Raw genomic sequence first — 16,023 nt, 5'->3', positions numbered from 1 at the left:
ACTTATCTATAAAACAAACTGAAGATCTCGATATGCCTCTCAAATACAGAATGCAAATAAGTTCAAGATTCAAGATTATCAGTCAACAAACAATCTATCAACTAGATTGAAAAGTCTACAAAGTAGCTGGGAGAATACAAGATCAAGGGCCAAGATTAACTGGACAAAGGATGGTCACAGACCTGCAAGATTCTGCACAAATTTGCTGAGCTAGAAATGGAAATAGGAAAAGGTTATTTTAGAAAGTAGTTTAGTACATTTTAGTGCAAGTCTTGTAAACCCGTGTTTCTAGTGTATAAAGCATGCATTGGTCCTTAGTTTAGGTGTAACAAACAGATTCATATTTTCTTGTGTTCTCTTAAGGAAGAAGCTGAGTTCTTATATTTTTAAGAACACAGAATTGTAGCAAGACAAACTTAATTAATACAAATTAAGTGAATTTTGAAATATTGTGCTTGTTAATTTATTTATGTTAACAAAATATCTCTGCAAATATTAAACTGTTTTGTTCGTAATATCCAAACAAGTTTAAAATGCTAAATATCCAAAGAAACACATTCACCCTGTAACGCCCTCCAGACCCGGGGTATAAGTCTGGGGGTTACTAGCTAATCACCAAACCTGTACAATCTGATTAACAATTAATAAAGAAATGAAATTAAACCCCTTTAACACTAACCGAGATCTTTTTAGGTTGAAGTATGAAAACAAGAACCACTAACTACTTTTATTACAAACCAACATTCAAAGTCTCACAAACTCTCTTTATTACAAACCATTGTCTAATTCATTTTAAACTAAGTTCAACTTTTATTCAAACACACACATACTATCTATCAACACTCCACCTGCTCGGGCAACTCAAAGCTTTCTTCCTGGATTGGGATCAACACCTTGGGTATAAGAGGATCCCGAGGCTTGACTCGCTTCTTTACCACTCGAGTCCTGATTGGTTTCATATTCCTTCTTAACTGAAAACAATAAGGTGAATAACAACAAAAGGGGTGAGCCAAAAGTTGCTCAACAAGTCCACAAACATATAAACAGTTTTAAATCATTTTAAATGAATCCGCCATCCCAGGTATATCTGCCAAGATATAACCTCACGAGAATAGAAAGAAGGCCATTACTGGCGAGTACAAATAAACTAAACTGGACACAAGTTCGCATCTATATTCTGCTGATCAGTCAGAATATAATGCAGATCCATATCTCAATATATAGATCCAGTCGGGTACCCAGGCACTACGGCCCACGTCGAGGCACCAGTCATCCCGGTCCTCAGGATTAAGACACACTCAATCCCAAAATATCATTATCCAGTCCATCGCTTAGCAACCGGGACAATCGGTATGCTTTGATATATTCCAAACACTAGAATATATCAATCTCCATGTGTTACCAACAGAATATGAATCAAGAATCCAAAGAAACGGAGAAATCAAGAATTGAAATGAAATATGAATAAAGGAATAGGGATTGTATATTAGTGATCAAGAACAATAATCAAGAGAATGTAAATATGATAAATATTTGAATCAATATCACTATTAAAAGTAGAATAGAGGAAAAACTTGCCTTCTGCACGACTTACTGCAATTGAATCACTTATGTCTATCACCTTGGACTATTACCGACTCAACTGGCCTGGCTGGCTTAGCTTCTGTTGGCAAAACAGACTGGTTAAGTCACGTCGTACTTCATTTGCATCTTGAATCGACTTCAAACCGATCCTAACATCTACCCATGCGCTTATGACTGACCCATGTATTACATATAAGCAAGTAAGACTCGATTAACCACGTAATACACATAAGCACATAAGCACATAATCATTTTTATGGTTAAAATAATTTTTAAAACCAAAATCGACTCGTTGATCGTTCAACTACTCGTTATCTGACTCGTTTCCCATTTTTCCGGAATTTTTCGGACTCGTCTCGGCACGTAACTTGACTGATAATCAAACAAGTCACAAAATCAACTAACTTCTAAAAGAAATTAAGTTTTGATATTATTTTAATGAAAAGGATTCATTTTTCTGAGTTAACAGGCTTTCGTTTCACGCAAAACGGACTAACGGTTGAATTATTATTAATTAAATACTGATAATTCCATTTATTAATCATTATAAATAATTATTACTAATTTTTAAAACCCAAAAATAATTTTTAAATCATTATTTAAGAAAATCAGAATTAAAAATAATTTTTCTATAATTTTTGAAATTAAAATAAATTTATTATGATTTATTGAAAATTATTTGATTAATTATCAAAATAATTAATCACTTTTAAATAATTAATAAGTAATAAATAAATAATAAATAATTAAGAAAATAATTCAATCTGATTTTTAGAAAATAATTCAGAATTATTTATAATATAAATTAATTAATTAAATAATTAATTAATCAATTTACAAAATAAATAAAACTGATTTTTAAAATTAATAAAAATAAAAAGTAAAAATAATTTCCAGAAACAGTTGTCAGAAAACCATCCCTGACAAAATCAGATCAAACCCGGGTATTTTACACGGGTCAAACGGGTTAAAATCCGGGTCGTGAAGAACACGCCGGATTTTGCCCAGAATCCGGCCACCGGTGCAGAATCCGGTGAGCCACTTTCAGGCCAAAAACGGAACCGTTTGGTTCGTTTTTCACAGGGTTTCAATTCCAAATCGTTCTGGTAATCTAATTCTGGCAATAACATCAGAGATAACCCTTGGGTCATCTTCTCCGATCAAAATCGACATGAACTCCGGCCAAAAACCCAAATCATTCATTTGTACATAAAATCAAACGTTATATAGTGCAAAATGAAGCTAAGAACATATACAATCAAAGCCCTAACATTACAAGAACCAAATATTCACAGAAATTATCGAGTCTTGTTTTGAAAATTCGACCTAAACCCTAGAAATCGTGAATCATTATCCAAGCATCGTTTGTTCAATTAAACACCATGAATCGACTGTAAATCATCTAACAAAGCTATATCAATCATCAAAACATCAAAATAACCCCAGAATCAAAAAGCCCTAATTCGAACATAAACCCTAGAAATCAAAAATCAAAAACGATGCAATAAAACGTGAAATTGATGCACGAAACAGAAATAACGGATCAAAACCTTCGATTTGAGTACTTGAATCACACGATTTGATGCTGTAATCAGTGAGAAATCACGACTTGATTCTTCGACCCGAACCTGTTCTTCCCGACCCGATTTCAGAGAATTTTTGGTAATTTTGCAGATTTCAATGATTAATTATAATTAATTAAATAAAAATTAGGCTATTTATAGTAGTAAAAATAATACTCCCAATTAAAATTAAGGGGCTAATTATACATTAAATAAAAATATTGGGCCCTAATTTTTATAATTTTTGAGTATTAAAATTTAATTTATAAATATTTTATATATGCAATATATATGCCAAAAATTCCCAAAAATTGTGAATAATGCAAAAATGCAAAGAAATAATATAAATGAAAGTCCTATAATTTTATAAAAATAAAAATATGATTTTTGTGGGGTTTTTGACACCCAATGGGGCCCGGAAAAATCATTTTTCGCAAAATGAGAAAATTTATAAATTATCTAGATGTTCAGAACAAGGCGATAGTAAAGCCATTTGATGAAAAATAAGACCCATTATTTTATTTGAAATACTGGCTTTAAAATCATCGTTTGGGTCGTAAAACGTTTGAAATAAAACCTGTAAATGCATAATAAAATATCTGAAAAATACCTTAAAAATACAGAAATGACATGGGATACACGTATCACGTAACAGTTAGGGTTTATCAGATAATCACACATAAATGACACATTAATTCACATATTTTATTATAATCATGATATAATATAAACGTAAAGTTCTCAGTCGTTACACACCCCCCTGTGTTGTACTCAGTATCCAACAAATATATTCACGAATCTCTTATATTTTTTTTTATTTTCCTACGAATAAATTAGTGACATTACTCTTGAAAATTTAGAACATCACATTTATTTTATAAATAATTTTTTTTCAAAATTTAGGAATTTCATTTTTTTGACATAAATTTTGTGAATAATAAATTTTGCACATAAATTTAGGCTTAAATATAACTTAACTTCTAAAGTATGACACGATGTATAGATAAATTCTCATATATAATATTTTTATACGTTAACCCTTCAATTTTAAGAATTATTCACTTTAACCTTTTTAATAAAATTTCTTACAATATTGCCCATAAGAATTATTACGTCCGTTGTTCATATAATTCGTGGGAAATTTTGTCGTCAAATATTTCCTTGTTATTTTTTTATTTATTAAATAATGTGATAAAATATTGAATTATGTATTAAAAAGAAATAAACATACACAAATTAGTTATTATAAGGATATATAATAATAGATATTTACTTTACGTAATACCTTCATTAACTTCATTTATAATTTTTCGATAATTTTTTTTAATTTATACAATTTTTACTTTTTTGGAAGGCGAAAAAATATAATAAAATCTAACTAGACTAGGTCTACTAAAATACAAGAAACCGACCATTATATCAAATGTATGGGAGGAAAAACTACTAAATCCACCAATAAATTCTACTATCAGTGATCCTAACACATTAATACTTTGGATAAATACCACAAAAGACAGTAATTAGAATTATATCCTCTACACAACTCATCTTTGTTTATAACCTTGAATAGCCCCCGTACATGCTAAGGAGAATCAACATATATTGAGTAAATTTAAATAATATATGAAAAAATCAAAATGAATAAATGATTGAAGGGTTAAAGTGTATAAAGATGAGGAAAAATGTATAACACATAAGGTAATACGGGAAAAAAGTTCTGGAAATGGGTTGGTAAGGGATAATGATGTACAACTTTTTTGTTAAAGGCTTTACGTGTGCACCCTAACATGCTTTAAGGGTTAAATTATAATTAAGGTAAAAAATTACTTATATTATTATATATATAAATACCGGATTAATAGATAAAATAATATTTCTTTATTTATGTCTAAAAGGTAAAGAAATTTTCATACGTTTTTGAATTATTAAATATTATAAATACAAATTCAAATGAAAATATCCTTAAGTTGGAAACATATAAGTTGATTCATAGCTGACATTTCTTATAGATTATGATTATATATATCTAAGAAAATCTACTAAACTTTCTTGAAAATAAATATCGTAATCTCTTATATTTATGACATATTTATTTCCACCTATAACATCATAAAATCTGCTTATAGATATCATGATCTTAAATTATATACAAAAAAAATTAGTCATTTAATGAAATACCACTATATATAAGAAATCAACATGATGCACTTGATAAGTTATTGAAATTTCTATACTAAGAAAAATAGTATGCTCAACAAAAGTTTTATTTGTGTTACCATTGTCATGATGATAGTTAGCCCTCTTTTTGCAGATTTTCCTGATTGTAAAAAAGGATTTAAGTATTTGATATGTGTATACTCTTTGTTCCTTTCATTGCCCAAATTGCGGTGATGAAATTTTTTTAAAAACAATTTTAGGCTTGTATGTCTTAGAAATTAGTATATGTTTTGTTATCTCGCGGTGATAATTTATAATCCTGTTTTATAATTTGTTATTTGTACTACTTGGGACAAACTCCTGATTTAGCCCCACGCTTATTTCCAAATTACAGGGCCTTAACTGGTAATTCGGGCTATTTCCCTCCCAATAATTTGATTCTTTAAACATCAATTACAACATATTCTGAACTTTTTGAATAAAATAGATTTATGATTATCGAATATTTTATGATATTGATTTGAATACTCTGATGTATATTTTGTTTTTTTTGACAAAGTGTATACCCGCGATAGTGGCCCGCATCCAACCTGTAAATGTTTAGGCAAAACCGATGGAGCATGCGCAGAAGTCATGTGCGATAAATTGTGTTTCGATGATTACGACGATAATGTAATAGATGCCTATTGTTATGATAATTCGACATGCATATGTGTGTATAAATGCTAGAAAATATGATATTTTCTTCATTGATACATCGATTATGAATAAAATGTCATAAAAATTAGTTTACAATATAAGTTTCAATTTTTACATGTAGCGATATATACTACATATGTGATGTAGCAAAATTAATAATCTTTGTCACAAGCGAATATTTTTTTTACAAATATTAAAGAGAAAAATGGAAAAATGCCCTTTCAGTGTAAATTGAAATTAAAATATTTTTCAAATATTATTATACAAAAATGGGTTTTTATGAGACATATAAACACTATTTTAAGTGGTGTTTATGTTTACACCTTATTTTACACACGCTTATGACTAATCATCTAGTTCATTAATATGTCAAAGATATCGCATGCATACATACATACATACATACATACATATTATATACACATTATAATAATAAAAAAATATACAAACTATATTTATTTTTATACATCTATTATGAACAAAATTATCATTTTTAGTTTATAAGTTTCATATTTTACATGTAGTGAATGTGTTTTTTAGATGCGATGTGACAAAAATAACTCATAATTTTTGCTCATCCTCGCCCATAACCGGCCCAAAAGGGAAGTGCAAATGAATATTTTTACAAAGATAATGATGAAAAAATGTAGAAAATGTCCCATATGGCACAAATTGAAATAAAGTGTCCAAAATACCACAATTTAGAAAAATGATTTTTATGATGCACAAAAACACTATTTTGGGTGGCGTTTGTGTTGACAGTTTATTCAACCCACGTTTATTATTGTCTATCTAATTATTAACAAGTCAAGAAAATTGCAGACATAAATGTATATATATTATATACATAATGTTAGGTCTGTAATCAACTGTAGAGGGGGGTGAATATAGTTTATGCAAATAATTTGATAAAGCTTTAACATAATCAATAATTTTTATATTAACAGATAAAAACTGATTACAAAAGTACTCTCTCAAAGGATGAACAATTATCCTTGAGAGCTGCTAGGTTATATGAAAGATATAACAATTCATAATAACACATATAGTGTAAAGCTAATATGTCCTTAAAAGTGCACAATTACACAATCAATAAGGAATTATATTCTATTACAATAAGGAAACCTATTACATATCCATGTATGATTGCTTCTGAATAAAGTTCTTGACCGTCTTGACATTCGCAATCCTTTTCCTTCTCGAATATCTACTGAAGTGACTAAGTCCTGATGACATCAATTGCTGATCATCAAGTACTAATAGACAAGTACTGATGATACCATCTTCAGTAAATACTAATATTAAGTCATGATAGTTTATATCTTGATATCATCATTTATATTTAACAATCTCCCCCAACTTGTGCATCATGTAATTATGTACAAGTTCTAATTGATGATGTCAAAACTATCTAAATACAGAAATTAAATAAACATATACAATCTTACAGACAGTGATTATTAGACTTTATTCTTCATTCTGAACTCTAACACAGTTTGGAGCTTCTTTAAAAAACTTCCTCAGTAGATTTTCTTCCATTACATCCAAGTACCATTGAATCCTCTGTTTGTGTTCTTTCAGCTCATCCATTGATTCATCATTTTGGTAGATGGCTGCCTCGAGATCATGTAATTTTGAATTTTTAAGAGATAGAACATCTAGTTCTAGAAATCCAATTTTCTTTTAATCAGGATTAAAAGTTAAGATTTTCATTCCTAGACTCATTTTTATCTTATCTCCTCCAATAGGCACATTAATAGCATATTCAGCTTGATCAATGTACTTTGGAAGGTAGTTTGGTTTGTAAGACATTCCTTTCTGCTTCAACTGTATCAAATTCTTTATAAATGCAAACCATCTGGCAGTTACATGATTGGTTACCTTAAGAATTTTAGCAACAAGTTCTAATTCCTTCCATGGTTTGTCTCATAACCGTTCTTGTGTCAACCTCAATCTTCCCCCAGACTCCAGAAAATAAATCATTTTCTCTCTAACAAGATCGATAACAATTTATACTGATATGATCTTTTATAAGTCTTCAAGCATCACACTGTCTCCAATTTCTATCATATTAGTATGCTTCCTTAGAATCAAAGCATCACCTATAGATGGATCAATATTTAACCTTCCCATACCACTTGTGATTCCAGGTTTTCTAGCATGAGAACTCCCACTGTAAATCTTCTTTAATATTTCAGAGGAATCTCTTATAGGTGCAGGTTTCTTGATATCCTATAGTAACTTTCTCTTTTCTTCAAAAGTAAGTTCTGGCTTATCAGAGTTTATGTTTTCAGAATCAGGATTTGATAACTCAGCTTGAATTAGGTTTGAAGAATCATCAACATGAGTAGTATCAGAGGTTGTGATTGGTTGAACAACAACATTTACTTCTTCATTAACTTGAGCAATGTCAGAGATTAACTTTAATTTTTCAGCCCAGTCAGCTCCATGAATCTTCCTTCTTTGATGAGCTTGACTGACTTTTTCTTCTTCAGCAATTTCATCAATATCAAAAGACTGAGCAACTGTATAGATTGAAACTATCAGTATTTGAGATTTAGCTACCTTAGATGTTGATTTCTTCTTAACAACAACTTAGGTTTTAGGATTTGGAGGTGTGGACTTCTCTCTTATCTTCTATTTCCCCTTATGATTCCTGTCAGCATTTAAGATTTCTTGAGACATCAGAGATCTTTCAGCATTTGATTGACTTACATCCCTTATAAGTACCCTTTAGTTGGTCTGTTAGAAGGACCATCTTCATAAGGATCTTGAGAGATAACATCATCAGTATCTGTTGTCTTCATTGAATTCTTGAATTATTCCTCCATCTGCCTTAGCTGTTCTAGATCAACTCCAGGATTTTCTTTCTCAAAGATTCTTCTACTTACCTCAGAGTCAAATGCTTGAATCTTTGGGTCCTTGTAGAACATAGTTGTCTTCCTGCCTTTAACTTTCAGAGTTTGAAGATACTGACTTACTTCTGCACCAGCTTCCATCTCCAGAATTCCTTGGTCATCATCAGCAGTTGTGACTTTCAGAGCTTGTTGAGTTGTTGTAGTCATAGTCAGTTCCTTTGATTGTTGAATTTCTCTCTCACTTTTTCTACTTCCTCCACTTTGTCTAGATTGAGTTCTAGTGACTTTTGATGAACCACTAATCCCAACTAGATCTTCACCTCTCCTTTTTATAATCTCCTTTCTCCACCATCAGGATTTGTGTCATCAACTCCTTTCAAAGTCAGATGTTTGCATTTAGATTTAGGAATCTTCTCCCCCTTTTTGGCATCATCCCCAAGCAGTAGAGAAAGAATCAGCTCCATTTAATTTTGAACCTCATCAAGTGGACCGGACATTTGAGTTTGTTTAGCTTCCAATCTAGCCTGATTGGCTTTAATCTGAGTCTGTCCATCCAGAATAGGTCCAAGTTGTTTATGTATCTCTTGATGAGTAGTCAGCTTCTTTATGTTAGTCCCTTAACAATATAGCAAGAATTACAGAAGGGGGGTTGAATGGAATTCTTTATCTTTTTCTTGAAATAAAAATGTTCAACTCGATTATAGATATATCTGTTTTGATTAGCACAATACGGAATATAAACTTTAATGAATCAAAACAAGAGTAATTAAAAACAAGAGTCTTTAAAAACTTTCTGGTGGATTTAAACAATTCCACCAGAGATATATATTAATATATCGAGAGAACTCTATGTGCAGAAATGCTCACAGCTGCTTTTACAAGATAGAACAACTAAGAACACAGGAAATGCTAAAGATAGTGCTTACAAATATTTCTCTGTGTTTGTTTCTAAGCTCACTTAGTTTTCTTAGTTATTTTATATTTGCTACTCTCTTGGTTTATATATATTACCAAGATTACAAAGTCAAAAGAACTGAATAAATATAAAATCTAACAGTCTTGATCTTTGCTGCTTTTCGTCCTCTATTACCCAGTTAATAGGCTTCCACAGTGTTTGTATCCAATCTCGACGGCTGTGTGTCAGCTTTCACTGTTCAACTGATGTTTGAATCTTGATATTATCATCTGTCGACTTTCAGATTATCCGTCGATGACTTAATTGATCATCCGTCGACTGCTATTTTGAACATCCCTTGAAAGTCATTTGATCATCCGTCGAAGCTTTGTTAAGCATCCGTTGATAGTTATTTTGGCACTTGACTTCATTTCACTTATACAGAATTATAAGACATTGCTTATGTACAGTTAATCAACCTATTCTGCATATCTAGTTAAAGTCAACATGACTTATATGCTACTACAGATTCTATACAAAGGTGCATACAACACTGTGCTACAAACTTATCATCATATAAGCTACTCACTCGATGGATAATAAATTACTCATCCGTCGGTACTTAAACTGAGTTATCCGTCGGGACTATAATTCTTATTCGTCGAGTGCTACATTATTTCACTAAGTAAAATCTACTTAGATGTTTTGTTTAGGTAATCATCAAGTGCACAACATATTCACAACAATCTCCCCCAATTTATGTCTACTGGAATTGTAGCCATAAATTAAGAGACACTTGATGATAACAAAACATCCTAAACATATATCTTTAAAGATAAGTAGATAAAACTGAAAGTGCTTCAATTTAAACAAGGTATACAAGGTTTGGCTCACAGTCAATTCAAGATGCTCCTCTAGCCTGAGCAGATTTTTCTAGTTTCTTGAAGGTCTGGATCTTCTTCCAAGCTTTCTGTTGTTTTCTTCAATTTGATTCTGGAGCTGTCTGTGGAATTCTAATTCATCAGATTCTGAGATATCTAACATTTCTTGCATTTCCAAAAGAGTCTCATTGCTAGAGATACTCAATTGGTCTTCTAGTCTGAAGAATCTTCTCACACCCTTGTCATCCATGAATTCCATCAGCCAGTAGGGCCTTAGATGCACTCTTCTCCCTGTGTATGGGATGATAAGAGTTTTGGGTAGTGCATCTTTGGCTCTAACACTCCTTAGCTCTTCAATCTTCTTCAATACTAATCTTGTTGCAGTTACATTAAACCCAAAGTTTTTCTTGAAGGATGAATAGACTTTGATCAACACAGCTTGGCTTTCTTGAAGTATCCTGTGAAGAGGCCACTGAATCTCCCTTCCTCCTTTGTACTTGAATACCAACCTTTCAGGTAGGTTTCTGTATGCATCAATTGCCCTTACTTCATCCAGCTCCTCCAGATAAAGGTTTAGGTCTGAAAATTCCTTGATGTCACACAAGTACAAGTAGTCTTCCTTGTTGATCTTGGGTTGAGCTTTGACTACTGCCTTGGATTTGAGAGGTGACAGCTTCAATTTCTTGACTGCCCTTGATTTTGTCCTTCTTGGCTTGGTGAGAATTGGCAAGTTGAAGTCAGGAATTGGTAATTTATCCCACTCTATTAGCTCATCCTTTGGCACAATAGGCTCTCCATGTATGTTCCTGTAGGGGTCTACCACCCTTATATCTTCAAATACCACAGAGGGCTTTGATGCTTGAGTTTCAGCTTTAGTGGATTCCATTGGAAATTGATCTTCCAATTCCTTGTTAACAATATCCAACTTTCTTTTTGTTCTTTTAGCCAATTCTTTCTTTCTTGGAGATTTCTTCTGTTCTTCAATCTTCTTCTTTGATCCAGTAGCTTGAGTTGGTTGAGAGGGAATTTGTTGAGAAGAGTTCACAGCCCGTAGCTTGGTCAAGATAGCAAACTGTTCTTTCTTTTGTTTAGACTTCTTTGCATCTAGAGCAGCTTGCCTCTTTTCCTGCTTCAATCTGGCTTTTTCTTCTTCCTTTGCTTGAGCAAATTGTGGATGTCCAGCTACCACACAAATTTCCTTCCCATTTCTGAATATCTTTGTAATTCTCTCTCTTGAGGTTGAATCAGCTGGATCTTTATAGAGAAGAATAGATCTTGACAGAAGCTTCTTTTCATCAGGCTTGGGTGTCTCATACACAGTATCCATAGGGTTCTTCAAAGATGACTTTGGATAGTTTGCCCTTGGTTTAAGAATCATCTCAGCCTTTGTAGTCTTGATGCAGGAAGATTGTCCTTTCTCCAGATAGTTCATGCTCATCTCATTCACATTGATTGGCTTGACATGAGAGTGATGGATTGCTGACTGATCTGGTTCCTTGACTAATTGAAACTTTCTCTGTATTTCCTCATCAATCTTTTTCCAGTTGATCAGAGTCAACTCTTCTTTATCAGTATCTTTCAAACTTGCTGCTGCTGCATTTATAAGATCTATACCATCTGCAACTGGTGGCTTGGAGATAGTAATTGAAGGTACAATTACTTTGCTGATTTGAACTACAATATTCTCCCCCTTAGTTGGTCCTTTCTCCCCCTTACTTGATTCTCTCTCCCCCTTTTTGTTATCATCAAGTGAAGGAGTTAGGCCTTGTGCTTTAGCCAGTTGCATAAGAAGATTTGTCTGAGTCTGTTGATTTTGAAGAAGTAGGGCCACTGAATTCTCAATAACCTGAACTCTGGTCTCCAGCTTGGCTATCTTCTTTTCAGAATCTGATTCTCTTCTCAACCTTTGTAATAAATCATGCATGGTACCATATGGCATTATTGAATCCAGTTTCTCAGAGTTGTATGTCTTTAAGTCAGCTATCTCCTTTTTCAATTCATCCACACTGATATTCTGTCTGGAGTGTTGGATCTTCATTAAGTGCAAGGAGTCTAGATGAGCTTTAAGAACAGCCTTGGTACCAGCATCTGAAACTTCCTGAAGGGGTTGCTGAATGGCTGTTACTTGTCTTACCAAAGATACCTCAAATTGTCCTGGTGTAAAGTCCTTTGCCCATGCCCATTCAGGTAAACTTAAAGCAGAACTTTGGCCTTCAGCTCCCCCTAAGTTCATGCTTCCATTCAAAGAACTAGAGTCATCATCATCAGAATTTACTCCAAATTCTTCAGATGGCTCTCCAGTTTGAGGAGGCATCCTGTTGACAGCAGCTTTATCTCTTTGAAGAGATTCTGTGGTGTGCACTAAGTGTAAAGTCTGCTCTGCCTCCACATTGCCCTGAGCAGCAAACAGTTGATAGGCTGAAATAGGGTGAGTAAAAGTGTCAGCATCCAAGGAAATGTTATCAATTACAGCTTTGTAATGTTGCTGAAATTGTCTTTCCTTTTCAGCATCATCCACAATCATTGACTCACTAGCAATGGCTGGCTCCATCCTTATTGCTCCAGTACCTGCTTTTCTCTCATGTTCTCTCTTTTGTTGCATCAGGGTCTCACCCTGGCTCCCCACCCTCACACCCTCACCTTCACCTACTAAGGTGGGACTCCTCTCACTCACTTTTGCCAATCCTGAATAAATGGATTGCTGAGATTCACTCTTTTCCTCTCCTTTTGCCTGGGAGCAACCCAGCCTCTCACTCAATACACTCTCCTCTCTCAGTCCTAAGAGTGATTGTATTATCACCAAATCTTCTGCACTTGAAATTATTGAAGTTTGAATTTGTGCAGAGACACTCGACGGATAAATGATATCCGTCGGGTGAGTGGTAAAGCTATCCGACGGATAACTGCTGTCAAGCTTATCCGTCGGGATACAATCACTACTCGACGGATGAGCAATATCCATCGGGAGAGTAGAAATGAATGAGGTGGGAAGAGAAACTATTATTGACTCTGTATTGATTGAAGTTATTTGAGGCACAGATGGCACAATAGAATCAGAAAGAATTGGCAAGTGAGCCAACAAATCATCTAAAAGATGATGCTCACTTGCACTAGATTTTGGCTTCCCCAACAGAGTTAAAGAAGGGGAATCAGGAATTGAAGTGTTTATCATGTCCACTTCCAGTGAGTTGGTTGGTGAGTATTATGTTTCAGTGGCTTCTATCAAGAGAGATTTTGGCTGTGACTCCACATTTATTGGAGCCACATCAATCTGAATTTGAGAAGGTGCAGGGACTGTGTCTTTAGCACCAGTTTGCACTAAGTGTGTGTCCTGTGCATCCCCAGTTGTTTTGGATTTCTTCTTTCTAGTGTAAGTTTGGTGTAGGCTTGTGTCCCTAACCCTCTTGGCCTGTGCTCTTGGATGAGAGCTTTGTTCAATAGCCACATCCTTTTGGGAGGATGCAGCTAGAAGTGAGCTTCCGTCCTTTTTAAGCACTGCAGTTTGTTGGGAAACTGCAGTGTGGCTAGGCTGGGATTCACTTATCTCTCCAACCTTATCCTTGGGTTTCTTTGATGTTCACCCCTTCCCTCACCTATCTTACCCTCCTTCACACTCCCCTCTTTGTTTTTGGTAGAATTTTCAACTGGTACCTTTTGAGAGATACCAGAGGGGGTTTTCTTTGATTTGGATTTAAGAATTGCAGTTGTTTTGGCAGCTTTGGTAGGCAACTGTTTGGTCATTGTCACAGTTGCCATAGCTATGCCTGAAGTCAAAGAAATAGAAGGGATTGGAATAGTTGAGAGTGTAGATGAACTTACCTCACTTACCTGAGGTGCCAGCATTACAGGAAAATAGAACATTGGCACATCCTTGTGATGGTTGGCTCTGTTCAAATCTGCAATGATTCTTCTCTCTTGAACCCAACACGCTAATTTGTTGGTTGGGTTCTCAAGTACAATCTCTTCACAAAGATGGTTAGCCAAAAGCATAAAAAATCTAGCATAGTAAATATTCTTTCCTCTTTTGGCTAAGTCACCTGGTTTATAACCTAACTCATACACAACCAGATCACTTAAGTTATAATATTTGTCTGTAACTAGCATGTATAGCATGTTAAGCATGGAAATGTTCACAGAATCAAAATTGCTGATTTTTCCAGAAAAGACCTTAGTTACTACATCACACAAGTAACTCCATTCCTTCCTAAGACCTAGTCTTCTAATTTCACTTAGTTTTGCAGTAGGAAGTGCATAATGAATGGAATTTAGCATATTGACAATATCAGTGTCAGTGTGTGGTGCAGTAACATTGTCATCAGGAATCTTGAAACATGCTTTTATGACATCACTGTTGATACATAAAACATTACCTTTGATGGTCAGAGTGATGGTTTTGTCAGTAGAGTTGTAGATTGTTGTTGTCCACATCTCCTCAACAACTTCACAATAAATTGTGGGTGATTCCAGCATAGCAAAACTTAACTTGCAGTTCTTCACGAAGTCCATCATCTTATGATAGTCTTCAGATTGCTGAATCCCCTTATTGACCAAGGAAGTGAAGTTGTTCTTCTCATAGATCAACCCAGTCTGTGACATGATCTTTACTACGGGTGCCATTGTTAGGGAAGAAAAGCTTGAAGAGAAAGAGGATTTTTGCTTGAGAGAGAATGAAATAAGACAGTTGAATTTGAGAATGATAAAAGAAAATGATTAGAATGAAATAGGCTTTTATACTTTGCTCAAACTCAACGGATAAAAATAATAAAGAGAAATAAATTACCCAATAGAAACTGCCTAAAATTACCGTTTTAAAATAAACTTTAAAAATTCCACCCATTATCCGTCGTGTAATGCTTATAAACTATAAGTATACTCGATGGATAATGTTCAGGGAATTAACGGTTAAGATTTAGACACTTCGACGGATGAGGTAAAGTGTTATCCGTCGAGCTTTAAAATATTCCAGAAAAGTAATTGATTTTTATTTACAATTTGTATATCGACGGATGACTCAACCCGATGGATAATGGTCATCCGTCGAGAGACAAATTTTGACTTAGCCAAAATTTCATCCAAGACTAAAAATCAACTAAATTTCTGACTCCTTTTCAACTTGCAAGAATAATTCAGATAAATTCAAGAGTAATTAAGCATACCTAACTCACTTACCAACCTAGAAAAGGTGGATTCATCCAGTGGCTTGGTAAAAATATCTGCAAGTTGCTTCTCACTTGGAACAAAATGTAACTCTACAGTACCATTCATTACATGTTCCCTTATGAAATGGTACTTGATGTCTATATGCTTTGTCCTTGAATGTTGCACTGGATTTTCAGTGATGGCAATTGCACTTGTGCTGTCACAGAAAATAGGAATCCTTTCAACTT

This window comes from Apium graveolens, chromosome 1 (assembly GCF_009905375.1).
Source record: "Apium graveolens cultivar Ventura chromosome 1, ASM990537v1, whole genome shotgun sequence".
Taxonomy (NCBI): Eukaryota; Viridiplantae; Streptophyta; class Magnoliopsida; order Apiales; family Apiaceae; genus Apium; species Apium graveolens.
The sequence above is the reverse complement of the archived record's forward strand: the minus strand, read 5'-3'. Positions refer to the sequence as shown.